At 32.9% G+C, this 11,928-nt stretch overlaps 1 pseudogene; it reads left to right on the top strand.

Moving 5' to 3' along the window:
• Positions 1-346: 346 nt before the first annotated feature.
• Positions 347-11,655, top strand: LOC127081830 (WAT1-related protein At1g25270-like; annotated as a pseudogene).
• Positions 11,656-11,928: the final 273 nt, after the last annotated feature.

Below are 11,928 nucleotides of genomic sequence, written 5' to 3'. Positions count from 1 at the left end.
GTCTCAATATAAATGAAGTGGTATATAGTCACATTTTGTTCATATTTTGTCTTTATGCATTTTTTATGTTCCCCATGATAACATTTGTGTTTTTGTCATTGAAAAAATAAGTTTTGTTTTAGTGTTCTGCTTTGAAGCTGGTTCAAGACAAGTTCTAGAGATGGATCTCTGGAACAAAGATAATAGGATGCGGTTTCAGAGATATATCTCCAGAATCAATATGCCGTTTAATGAGTGATCCATATTGATCTTTTCCTTCTATAAATTTAGGTGCTCTTATGTTATATTTCGCACAAACTGGAAATATCTCAAATGTCACAAATAAACATTCATTGTTATGTCGCAAATGTCTCCTTCTCCGGCTCTACGAACGTTTAAGCTCACCGATTTCACCTCCCTCGAAGATATCAAAGACGAAATTCATTATCTCCTACCTTACGAAGACAAACGAAAGATTGTAAAGCTCAAATACCTTTCACCGTCGATTGACAACAGAAGGAAGATTGAGTTCAACAAATTTGAGCTCAAGACGCAAGCGAATGCTAGGGCTATGTGGAATACATATTTCCGTTTCGAAACAAAAGTTCCACTTGAGTTGGAAGCGACTCTACAAAGATCGATCAAAGATATTATGAAGATGTGCAAGCGTCCACCGGAATATTGAAATGTAATATTGTAGTTTATGTTGAAATCATCATTGTAATGCTTATTTTATGTTATGAATGTCAATTTCATTTTGAAAAATTACTTTTCTGTTGATTCAGATACTGGTGTGTCTCTTCGGAGATGCAACTACAGAATTATTTCGGAGATGTATAAAGTAAACAGAAAAAAACGTAATTCAGAATAATCTTTGTTGAGTGTGTGATATGATACGTCCGGAGATGCATCTTCAAAATCAAAAAACATTTATAGAAATTCACATGATCTAAGGTGCCATAATTTTTTTTCACTATTTTTAGGGTCTTTCTCTTCATCCACCAATGGTCCACTCTCTTTACTCACAATTAGCCTATCATCGGGTCTAAAAACCTTATGAAAAAATATAATTAGTTTATATTTGTAATATATAATATTCATTTTTTAGATGAAGTACAATGATATTTAATATATGGAAAATTATAATAAATTCTTTAAACAAACATATTAGTGGTGTCATGTATATAGTTGGTGGGTTAGTAGTTTGGATTATTTATATACATGACATTTAAGGTCATATTAAGTATATGAAAATGAATGAAAATAAATTGTGAATGATATATCTAGTATTTAAATTTTATTTGGGTGTCATATATGTAGTTAATTAATGGTTCTCGTTGTGATTTATATGACTCCAATAGTCATATTAAATACATGAGAATTAATAAAATAAATTATGTATGATTTATTTAATATAAAAATAGTATTTTATGATAGTTAAATCTAATTGTATGTCATTTGCGTATTCATCATTTCATAACTATCCCATATTCTTGAGAACTTTTTTTAATACTCGTGTTTAATGGGTCAGTTCAACAATTTAACAAATCAAAAAAATTTCATGTCTCATTCATTCTCTTTCTATTATACTATGCAGATGATGTAAAATAAAATAAAGATCAAAAAAAATTCATGTCTCATTCATTCTCTTGTATAATATTGGGGTACGACAGTGAGTATATGAAATGTTGTGAGTTTGCGAGAGAAAGTGGGAGATATTTTGGAGTTTGGAGGGAATTCACATAAGTTCAATTGATGATAGAAATCGTGAGCGATATATCGTAAACATAAAAGTTAATGGTTTGGTTAAAATTTTGTAAGACATTAACTTTTATGTATCTCGTTGATATATCAAATGATTTTCGATTGATGTTAAACGTTATATATATGATTTAGATGATAATATTTTCAAAATAACGGTGGATTTTGTAATAGGGGTGCGTGGTGAAGATTTATTAAAAGTGTCATGTTATATGGCTGGAAACATGTTGAGTTGAGTCGAACCTAGTTTAGGTAGTCTCAACTCGATAAGAATTGGTTCAATTTGAAATCCGACTCAAATTTGTGAAGAGTTTGGTTCATGAGTTGAGTTGAACCAAATTTAACTAGTCTCAACTCGATAAGAATTGGTTCAATTTGAAATCCGACTCGAGTTTGTTAAGAGTTTGGTACAACTAAATAACTTGGACTCAGTCCGGCTAAATAGCTCAAAAATAAACTTAAAAAATCATAAAAAAATTGAAATTCTAAATTCTAAATTCTTTACTATGACTCATCTAAATTTTGTTGTTTATATTTTTCTCCTTTTTTCAAGACATACTATCGCACATGATTCAAAATAGGAAAATATATATAACATTTAACATCAATCAAAAATCATTTGATATATCGACGAAATGCATAAAAATTAACATCTTACAAAACATATATATATATATATATATATATATATATATATATATATATATATATATATATATATATATATATATATATATATATATGATAATATCTTTCAATCTAACAGTGAATTTTGTTATAGGGGTGTGTGGCGAAGGTTTATTGGAGGTGTCATGTTATTAAGTTTGACACCTTGGTGTCTTTTGATCATGTCATATATATATATATATATATATATATATATATATATATATATATATATATATATATATATATATAGCTGAAACGTGTCGACCTAGTTTAGCTAGTCTCAACTCGATAAGTTCAATTTGAAACGGGACTCGAATTTGCTAAGAGTTCTGTTCTGCTAAATAATTCAAAAATAAAAAATAAACTATATATATATATATATATATATATATATATGTATGATAATATCTTTCAATCTAACAGTGAATTTTGTTATAGGGGTGTGTGGCGAAGGTTTATTGGAGGTGTCATGTTATTAAGTTTGACACCTTGGTGTCTTTTGATCATGTCATATATATATATATATATATATATATATATATATATATATATATATATATATATATATATATATATATATATATATATATATATATATATATATATATATATATATAGCTGAAACGTGTCGACCTAGTTTAGCTAGTCTCAACTCGATAAGTTCAATTTGAAACGGGACTCGAATTTGCTAAGAGTTTTGTTCAGCTAAATAATTCAAAAATAAAAAATAAAATTGAAATTAAAAATTCTAAATTCTTTACTACGACTCATCTAAATTTTTTCGTTTATATTTTTCTCCTTTTTCAAGACGTACTATCGCACATGATTCAAAATTTATTGCAGTTAAATTGTGACTAAATAAGGTCTAATAAAATATTTATAACGGTAAAGTTGTGCTTAAATAAAATATCTATTTATTTAGTTTATTGTTAAACTACAACTAATCTACATAGGGCCTCGTAATAACTTGAGACAACTCTTCAATTAACTATTATGTTATTTAACTCATTTTAAAAAAATGGATGGTAGATGATTTTCGTTATAAATGTATTACATTTAACAATATAATTTCTTATTTTCAGTATATTTAGTTTATAATTTCTTCCATGTTTAGCCACACTAATAAAAAAAATGCTTGGATCCGTGAATTTTTTTACCAAAATAACCCACTTTTTCAAGGAAATTCCCAAAATACCCCCGATTTCAAAAAAATCCTAAACTACCCCACTTTTAGGAGGAGGCGTCAATTCAATTGGTGACTCCTCTTAAAAATTGAATGGAGGCGCCAATTGGATTGGCTAGGGCACATGGCCTAGCGAATCCAATTGGCGCCCATGTGTATTACCTGAGAGGAGGCGCCAATTGGATTGACACCTCAGTGTAAAATGCAATTTTTTTTGCTAAATGGTCTACGTGATACATAAATTTGAAAGAGGACCAACTGATATTAATAAAATTTTCTGTTTACACAAAAAATCCTAATGGTGATGACCGGGATCACCTAACCAACCTCTGGTCCCACATCCCCGAGCTACCCTAACCCGTGGCCCTAACCCGCGTTGATGATTCACCACTGGTGTTTGAGCATTTGAGGGGCCAGGAGCATCACTACCAACTACAAGAGATTGCCTGTTTAGGTAGTCAAACAATTCAGCATAGTCTTCAGTATGCATCGAGAGTGTACCGCCGTAGCTGAGTTCATGACCCATGCCAGAGTAGTTGGGTTGTGTTTGACTCATTGGTGGGCGACCGAGACGGTTGAAGGGAGACATGGGTGTGAATGATGCGTTGAGGAAAGGTTGGAAAAGTTGTTGGGGTGTTTGGTAGAGATAGGGTTATTGGATGTTTTGGTTTTGTGAGGTTTGGGCTTCTTGACTTCAGCGTCCAGGAAACAATTGACCACAACGAGGGGAGATCAAATTTAGCCTATGTTGTTAGACTAAACAGAAGTTGGCGCCACTCTGGAAAATTTCAGATCTTTTGTATTCCTTATTCCCATGTCCTTGCACTTGCAGCATGCACATATACTCGTCAAGACGCTTACAGCCATTTATCTGATGTGTACAAGGCCGTCACCGTCATGAATGTATATGATAAAAGCTTCTCGGTACTACCAATGGAGGAATACTGGCCTCCATATGAAGGTGATATAGTTTGGCACAAGGACGAGATGCGTAGAAAGAAAAAAGGAAGACCAAACAGCACACATATCAGGACAGAAATGGATTCGACAGATAAAATGATAAGATTATGTAGTATCTGTCGTCAACCAAGACACAACAAGAACAATTGTCCCAATCGAGGAGCTCATCTGGGTCATAAGCTTTTTGTAACATTGTATTTCTGTAACCTTCAATCATTATATATCATTAAGTTTTTGTTACAACGAGGTTCATAACAAACATCAGTACAAAATAAGCTAACTGAAAACAGAAATATTTCTAACTGATTACAACAATCAAATTGATGGCATCTCGACCGAACATCATTTCCCTAGCATTCTTATCAGTCTTCATTCGCATCCAACCAAAGATACTGTCGAGTCTCTCAATACTTCTAATTTTTTCCCTTCTGGTATTCTTCCATCTAACCAACGAATCAACTCCCTCTTCAGTTGCTCGAGCGTAGTGATGTTCCAGAAGAGCATTAACATCTGAAGTTTGTCTCTCGCATAAATCACCTTCCCGTGTCAGCGACGAACACCAAACATGATTGCCAAATGATTAAATGAGATGTGGAACAATGACTCACACAACAAATCTATTTATAACAAAAAAAATTGCATTTTACACTGAGGTGTCAATCCAATTGGCGCCTCATTTGTAAAAATACACATGGGCATCAATTGGCGTCTCCATTCAATTTTTAGGAGGAGTTGCCAATTGAATTGGTGTCTCCTCATAAAAGTGGAATAATTTGGGAATCATTTTGAAACCATAAGTATTTTGAGAATTTTCTTGAAAAAATGGATTATTTTTGTAAAAAATCTGGATCCGCCCTTGATCTCTATTGAATATTTTAAAAAGTTCGATAAATATTTGAGCATTTTAACAAATCCGATGTTTTTACCCTAAAATATTTTTCAGTATTTTATAAAGAATTCTTTACGCAATAGTTTTTTTTAAAACCGGTATAAACGTATACCAAATTATTTTAATATATCACTAAATTTTTTAATTCTTACCGGACTTTTCACTTGTACTATCATTTTTTTTACTTGACAAAAGTAATTTACTTTTGATATTATACAAAATTATGGGGTGTCAAATTTAATTTCTCTCAAAAGTGTCAACTCCATTGATATTAACATCGGAATAATATAATTAATATAAGTAAACAATATAATGATACAAATACTATCTCTTTTAAGGTATTATTATTATTATATATGTTATTTATATATATGTTAACTATATCAGTTTATGTTAGTTATATGTATATGTTAATTATATCTATATTAACTATTAATATCAATATATATTAATTATATAATTATATCTATATAGATATAAGCATTGACATATTTTAATTATATGTATATGTTAATTATATCTATATTAATTATAAACATTAATATTAATATATATATATATATATATATATATATATATATATATATATATATATATATATATATATATATATATATATATATATATATATATATATATATATATATATATATATATATATATATATATATATATATATAAGTTAATTATATATAAACATCGATATGACATGATCAAAGCACTAATGTAATAACATAATATCTAATCAGCATATAAATACATTGTTTCTGCGTAATAATTTGCACAGCACCACCTTCTCCATAAAACAAAAACAATATTAATAGTGAAGATAAGGAACATAAGTAGTATATGGCCAGAAGTGCTAATGGTGTTTGTATAGATTGCATTTGCTGCAATGGCTATAATATACAAGCTCGCAATAAATAATAGAATGAGCATGAGAGTAGCTGCAGCATATCGCCTTATTTTTGCATCCGCTTTCACTATCCCAATTGCTCTTATTTATGATAGGTTACTTGCACCTTTTTTACTTTTACCACTTTATTATTATTATACTCTTGTTTGTTGTCATGTAGCTTCTTTGAACAAAACTAAGCTTGAATAATTTGGCCTTTTTTACAGGAAGAATAGAGAAAAGATTATGTGATTTTTAAGACATTTCTTTGTGGATTGTTCGGGTATGTGATACATTATACAAGTATTCTCTTCATTTATTTATATTATCGATGGCTAACTTTACAAAAAAAAAACAATATTTCAGGGGAAGTTTGTATCTAAATCTTTATCTTGAGGGTCTGGTATTGACGTCAGCAACGTTTATGTTGGTCGTTGTCAACCTAATTTCAACCATTACATTCATCATGGTTGTATGCTTCGGGTATCTATATATAAACCACCTGTCTTATTCTTGGTCTTTATATTGATTTTTCAAGCAACATTGACATAGTTTTCATCCCTTAACATATATTTACTTTTGGTTTTCATAGAATGGATAAATTCAATTTGAAGGTTGCTGAAGGAAAGGCGAAAGTGATGGGAACAATAATGGGAATGAATGGTGCAATGTTGATGGTATTTTTTAAAGGTGCAGAAATTCATATTTGGTCTTCCAATATAAACCTTTTGCAGACCATACCGACCTTGGTAAAAAAGTGATGGGTGTTTCATGTGCATTAGCAAGTAGTTGTTCTTATTCATTGTGGTATATTATTCAGGTTAGTTTATTCATTCATTCGTTCATCGTTGATCATTATGCATCAATGATTTACCATTGTTGTCGGCGTTCTCTTTTACATGGCACGGGCTAAGTTGAACGAGGAATACTCGAGTCTTCGCTCAAGTGCAGCTTTAATATCCATAATGGGAGCCATTCAAGCCACTGTTTTTTCGGTATGTTAGCAATAATTTACTAAATATTTGGTTAAATGGTTAAAGGAAGTTTATAAATGTGAGTGAATGTTTATGCAGAGAATTGTGGCGTCTGGATTAGTTGTTATCGCTATGGCCTGGTGCATAAAGATGAGGGATCATGTATTTACGTCTCTTTTCAGTCCTTTTCAACTCTTGGCAGTAGTTATAACTGCTTATTTGATATTGAATGAGAAATTATATTTGGGAAGTTATACATATTATAAATCTCATTTCATCTAAACATGTATCAATTCATAATTATCAATATATTTACGATTAACATGGTCGAAATTATTTTATAGCATGCTTGGAGCAATGGTGATTGTTTGTGGTCTCTATGTTGGTGCAAAGGTAGAATATATGATGAATGGAAATATTCTTATTCAGAGAATGATGGCTACAAAAAGGATTAAAAGTTACAATGATTGACACCCTATTTATAAGCCTCTAACAAACTTAAATATGAATCAAATCTAATATTTAAATCTAATATCTAACAAACTTAAATATGAATTAAATCTAATAATTAAATCTAATACCATCCCTTAATTCATATTCCATCAAAACTTGTAACACCAATTCCATCCCTTAATCTGAGAAATTGATCAGTCTTGATAGCTTTCGTCAGAACATCTGCCAACTGCTTCTGAGTGCTGCAGTGTACAACTTCTAACACTCCCCTCTGAACTTGATGTCTCAGAAAATGATACTTGGTCTCAATGTGCTTGCTTTTCCCATGCAACACTGGGTTTCTGGCAAGATTGTTTGCAGACTTGTTGTCAATCATCAGCTTCAGAGGTTTGTTTACTTTAATCTTCAGATCCTGCAATAGATTCAGAATCCACACAGCTTGGCATGCAGTAACAACAATCTTACAATTCTTCAGATCAAATCTCTTCAGAAGTTCTAATTCATACTTGAGCTGATGCAAAATAATACCTTTCTCAGAGTATCTGAACTCCATCCCTAGAAAGTATGTCATTTTGCCTAGATCAGTCATTTCGAATTCATTCATCAGAACTTTCTTGAACTTGGCTATCTCTTGTTCAGAACTTCCAGTCTTGTTTCTCTCTATGGCCTTCAGCCAGAGCTTCTGCTTAAGAGCCTCTTCTGTACTTATGGGTTCAGAGTCTACTAACATGGCACACTGAATAACTTCTCCTTCAGAGTCTACTTCAGTGTCTTTCAGCATGTCAAATTCTGCATATCTTCTGGGGATGTTTCTGACTCTTTGTGGTCTCTGAACTTGTTCAGAGTCTTCAACTTCAGAGTTTCTAACTTCAGATGGTTGACTTCTTCCAGAGCTTTGACCATCTTCAGGGTCTGGCATATTTCCAGAGTCTGAATTGCCACCAGAATTTGGATTACCATCAGAGTATGGATCATCAGAGTCTGGATCATCAGAGTCTGAAACATCAGAGTCTGGAACATCAGAGTCTGGATCACTATCAGAGTCAGAATCAACGTCAGAGTTTACTCCAACTTCAGAAATTCTGAACTCTGACCTTTCTTCAGAAGTTCTAACATCATAATCAGATTGAGACTTATCCCAATTCCAAACTTCTGATTCCTTCACAATCACATCTCTGCTGAATTCAATTTTATTGGTTTCTGGACAATAGAGCTTGTATGCACCTGTACTGTGGTACCCTATCAGAATCATCACTTTGCTTCTATCATCCAACTTCTGTCTTCTGGCTTCTGGAACATGTTTATAGCAAACAGAACCAAACACCTTCAGATGACTAACACTTTGCTTATCTCCAGTCCACTTCTGTATTGGAACTATTTCCTTCAACTTCTTCGTAGGACATCGGTTGAGTACATACGTTGCGGTGGCAACAGCTTCTCCCCAGAGCTTCTGAGGAAGCTTCTTCTCCTTTAGCATGCTTCTCACCATATCAAGCAAAGTGCGGTTTCTTCTTTCAGCAAGACCATTGTGTTGAGGGGTATAAGGAGCAGTAACCTCATGCTCAATTCCATTCTCCTCACAGAACTTCTGGAACTCTTTGGAGTTATACTCACCTCCACCGTCAGTTCTAAGAATCTTCAACTTCTGACCACTCTGATTCTCAGCCTTCATTCTGAACTTCTTGAATTCATCAAACACCTCGTGTTTAAACTTAATAAGGGATACCCATGTCATTCTTGTGAATTCATCAACAAATAATACAAAGTATTTATTCCCTCCCATCGATGCTACTGGAAATGGACCACACACATCAGAATGTACAACTCCCAAGGCATGTTTTGCTCTTGGAGCAGTTTCTGACGCAAATGGCAATCGTGGTTGTTTTACTTCCATACAAACTTTGCATGACTTTTCAGGCTTCTTAATTGCAGGAATTCCATGTACCAACTTCTTTGAATTCAGATGTTTTAAGCTTCTGAAATTCAAATGACCAAATCTTCTGTGCCACAGCTCACTCTCCTTCTCAGCACTTGTTGCACTAAGACATTCTGAGTCTGCAGTTCTGACATTCACCTTGAATGTTCTATTCCTTCCCTGTTCTGACTCCATAATCAACTTCTGATTGCAGTCATACAGCTTCAGAAGATTGTCCTTCATGGTAACTGAAAAACCTTTCTCAATTAATTGTCCCACACTCATCAGATTGCTTCTGATGCCAGGTACATACCACACGTTCTGAATCAATGCTGTTTTCCCATTGTTCAGAGTCACTCTGACATTTCCCATACCTTCTGCATTAAGATATTTGTCATCAGCACATCTGATCTTTGTCCTCTTTTCAGAGTCAAAGTCAACCAGCCATTTCTTGTTTCCAGTAAGATGATTTGAACAACCAGTGTCCATATACCACCAGTCTATCAGATCCATATCATCAGATTCAGAGGCCATTAATAGCACAGATTCGTCATCAGAACTTCTGGCTATATTTGCTTCTTCTGATTTTCTCTCCTTGTTTGACCAACAGTCTCTAGCAAAGTGACCAAACTTCTTACAGCAGTAACATTGGATTTTCTTCTTGTCATACTTCTCTTTTCCCTTCTGAGCATTTTTTTGTCTATCAGAGGTTAAGCTTTCTGACTTCTGACCACCATCAGATCTTCTCCTGGCTTCTGACTGCTTCTGATACCTCCTATCAGAAGTTGCTTTCAGAGCCTGCTGCTCTACTTCCCTTTCAGAAGTTCTCTCAGTCAAACGCAACTCTTGCGCTTCTAGACTGCTCTGCAGCTCTTCAATTCTCATGGTGCTCAGATCTTTGGAATGTTCTATTGCTACCACAATGTAATCAAATTGAGAGGTAAGGGATCTCAATACCTTCTCCATGATTGTTTCTTCAGAAAGAGTTTCTCCACACGCTTTCATCTCATTAGTGATCAGAATCACTCTGGAGATGTATTCAGAAACTTTCTCATTATTCTTCATGTTGAGATTCTCATATTGCTTTCTCAAGGACTGAAGCTTCACCTTCTTCACTGATGCGTCACCACCATAACATCTAACCAGTGTGTCCCACGCAGCCTTTGCTGTCGTTGAATCTGCAATCTTCTCAAACACATTTACATCAACACATTGATGAATGAAGAACAATGCTTTCTGATCCTTCTTCCTTATTTCCTTCTGCGCGTTTTTCTGTTCGTCCGTCGCATCTGCTGCTACCTGAACATAACCATCAGTGACAAGATCTAGAACATCTTGAGCACCGAACAATACACGCATTTGGATCATCCAACGATTCCAGTTTTTACCGTCAAATACTGGAAGTTTGGTGTTCATGTTGCCGTTTCCGTTCATCTTTCTACCTTGCACAATACACTCAGATTTCTCACACAGTGTTTCCCAACCCACAGAATTAAAATTCTGATCAGATTTTGTTCAAGATTCAACACGAATCTAAGAATCAAAATCAAACACACAAGACCTCACGTTCACTCGTGTTTCCCGTGTTTCCCAATGAATCTGAACCGGAGCTCTAGATACCAATTGTTGGTGCAAAGGTAGAATATATGATGAATGGAAATATTCTTATTCAGAGAATGATGGCTACAAAAAGGATTAAAAGTTACAATGATTGACACCCTATTTATAAGCCTCTAACAAACTTAAATATGAATCAAATCTAATATTTAAATCTAATATCTAACAAATTTAAATATGAATTAAATCTAATAATTAAATCTAATACTCTATGCGGTACTTTGGGGTCAAAGCAAAGAAATGAAAAAGAAATTTAAGATATTAGAAACTACAAGAATGTCTGAAAATAATGAGCATATTGTTATTTCCCATGATAGAGTTATCCAAAGTTATCAGAGTTCAGCCATTACTAATCAATGATTTTTAAGGTCAAATACAATGTTTATTTGTTCTCATATCAACACACATTTGGATTGTGGTTTAAGTTTTATGAGGATATAGTTTTTATGTGTTGCTTTTAAAAAAGGTATGTGATTCTAGGAATCTATGGGATTTTGTACTATAATATTTAAGCATTAGTAATGATTTAAATAAGAGGATTATCTATAATGTGCATGTTTTCATATTATATAATATTATATTGATATCATTTGGTCAAATGATTAAAAAAGCATAATCAATCAATATTAAACG

This window comes from Lathyrus oleraceus, chromosome 5 (assembly GCF_024323335.1).
Source record: "Lathyrus oleraceus cultivar Zhongwan6 chromosome 5, CAAS_Psat_ZW6_1.0, whole genome shotgun sequence".
Classification (NCBI taxonomy): domain Eukaryota; kingdom Viridiplantae; phylum Streptophyta; class Magnoliopsida; order Fabales; family Fabaceae; genus Lathyrus; species Lathyrus oleraceus.
This window is presented reverse-complemented; position numbering and strand designations above follow the sequence as displayed.